This window comes from Lithobates pipiens, unplaced genomic scaffold, assembly GCF_037356315.1.
Source record: "Lithobates pipiens isolate NorthernLeopardFrog02 unplaced genomic scaffold, aLitPip1_a1.2 Scaffold_1, whole genome shotgun sequence".
Lineage (NCBI taxonomy): Eukaryota > Metazoa > Chordata > Amphibia > Anura > Ranidae > Lithobates > Lithobates pipiens.
The window spans coordinates 112139654-112142450 of record NW_027507685.1 but is presented as its reverse complement, the minus strand read 5'-3'; positions in this window follow the sequence as shown (position 1 = coordinate 112142450).

Below are 2797 nucleotides of genomic sequence, written 5' to 3'. Positions count from 1 at the left end.
AGTTTCCAGTCCCACTCACCTTCCTTTTTTAAAATTGGTCTTTGCAAGCAACAACTGGGCTTGGGCAGTCTGCATGATGGCATTCCAACAGGGTTCATGCAATATTAGAGGGGAAAACCTTTTGTGACGCAACTCCAAAGCCATATTAAATTCTGAATAAAAGATGCTCCTTGTAAAGAGAGATATATATATATATATATATATATATAATATATATATATATATATATATATATATATATATATATATATATATATATATATATATATATATATATATATATATATATAAAAATTTTTTAACCTGTCCGCTCTACCGATCTTCATTCTTGAAGGGCTACCATTGACTGAGAATCTTATACTTCTAACTTGCTCATGGGTGTCAAAAAAGTCTTTGTTATCTGTGGTTCCATCTTGCAGGACACAGCAATTATGTAGGAGTTGGTTGAACAAGGAGTTTAGGGGGGGGGGGGGGGGGATCAGGCATAAGACTTTTCCTAAAAGTGGTGGGTGCCTGGTCACTTCTGCAACTTCCACATCACTTGAGAACACAGACCTAGTTATGGCCTTGGAAGGCCAGGGGCCTCTCCTGGGAGCTTGAAAGGCCTTGGGGCTTGGTTTTCCAAGTGATCCTGGTATTCAACACTCCTTTTTAAAAAGCTTCAGATACTAAAGGATGTCAGGAGCATAATGACTAATTAATTATGCTGGCAGCGGGACAGTTCATTTTTTTTTTTTTTTTTTTTTTTTTTTTTTTCTTTTACCAGGAGCATCGTTTAGTTAAATTTTTTTTTTGCTGGCGACAGGCATTTTAAAAAAAATTGTTAAATGATTTAACATTACCAAGGGAGATCTCTTGGACTCTTGGCTTTCTTCATGACTGGTCATACAACTTGAAGCAAAACCTGCCAGATATACTAGGGAGGGTGGGGGGGGGGGGTCGCGTTTGACAGCTGGACACATGGTAATCTTGCACTTTGTTTTTGTGCTACTGCATGTGCTCTCCTCTCTACTCAGGTGAAACCACCCCCTCTGCTCACCACGCCATGCATTCACCCCAGAAGGGGCGTGTCTTGTGTTGAACACATGTTTTGCATGCAAGCTCCTAAGTCATTGGCTTGACATTCTCAATTTTTTTTTTTTTTTTTTCCACTACTCCTAGAATTTTATCTAGAAGGTCGCTAATTTATTTGCACTGTACCACTACAGGTCGGTGTCTTGAATTCTTTGGAAATATCTGAAAGGAGGGGGTGTTCCCAAGAGGAATAGCCATTTTTACATGGCTTACAAAGCCAAGACCCCTATCTATGTCCAACCAATATCTAGAGCATTTGAAGTTCCTGACACTACAGTAATGCCTGACTCCCTTGGACCATCTGTGGCTCCATTGTCCAATCCCTTGTTTGCCCTCAGCTTCACCAACACATTGGACCAGTTGTATTGTAGGCTTCCCTATATTGGGTAATTATGAGAAGATTGTGTTCCCGTAGCTCTAGTGGACTGCAATGCCTTTATAGTCTGGGGAGGAAAGGAGGTTTATGATTCTAGTCCATAACCATTAATTTCCAGATTTTCCAAAATTAATAAAAGCGTATAAAATGAAATGACTGCTTGGTAAGATTGAGTAGACGTTTCCTCGTATTATGGAATAACTTGGGCTACAGCACAGTTCCCCCCCCCCCCCCCCGTTTTTCTTGTGTCTATGTGCATATGTTGCTATTGAAGGTGAACACCAGGTATGGAGAAGGTTGTCCTGATCACATTTTTGCTGCATCTCTCAGGCAAGGGAGGGTGGCTAGCTTCCTGGAATCCTTCAGTATCCCTGCTGTCTTGTCACCTATCAACTTCTCCTCCTTTCAGCTTTTTGCGAAATAGAACACAGTTAAAAGTTTTAAGTAGGGTAAACACTTTTTTTATATAATATATATATTCTTTTTTTTTTTTTTTTTTTTTTTTACATTTTGGACTGTGCCTTTTAGACCCCGAATTCTCGGACGGAGCTTCCCGGCTCCAACCCGCTATGCACGCCATTTCATGTCCGAGGCCTCTCCGTCAGGGCGCTTGTCTCATATCGCCTGGCGCACGAGGCGGGGTTTCCGATTTCCATCGTTTTTAAGGGAAGAGATTTCCGTGCACACATCGTTTTCACTGTAAGCCACATACTCCAATAATGCCTCATCATTCCTCAGGCACTTTGTAATATTTTATTTCTTTGGTTTTTTTTTTTGTTTTTATTCATGACTTACCACTTTTTACTTTTTGTTTCCTGTTTGAATACATTTTGCCCTACAGCTCTGCAGTTTAAACTTCACCCCATGTCCATGTTTAATGCCTGGAACTCCAGTTCCCTGGAGCTATGTTGGAATCCTGATATATTGTTAAATAAAGTTTTTTTCCTATGGAAATGGGCTTGCGTATTGTTTGTTTTTTCTTATGAAGGTGCCTAATATAGGCTAGAACAGTGGTCATCAACCCTGTCCTCGGGGCCCACTAACAGGCCAGGTTTTATGTATTAACTTTGGGGGAGGGGGGGCTGCAGACTAGAATACTGCAATTACTGAGCAGCAAATGATATCTCCTCTGATGTATGGTATTTTAGTTCTCTTGCAAACCTGGCCTGTTAGTGGGCCCTGAGGACAGGGTTGATGACGACTGGGCTAGAAAACCAAAGGCTATAACACTTGCACTGTATTTGGTAAATCCAAAAGTTTTATATAGGGATCCTTAATTTCCTAACCTAGAGAATAAAGAACTTTCCCAAAAACTGATGCTTATTCGGTTGAGTGGACACAGAGCTA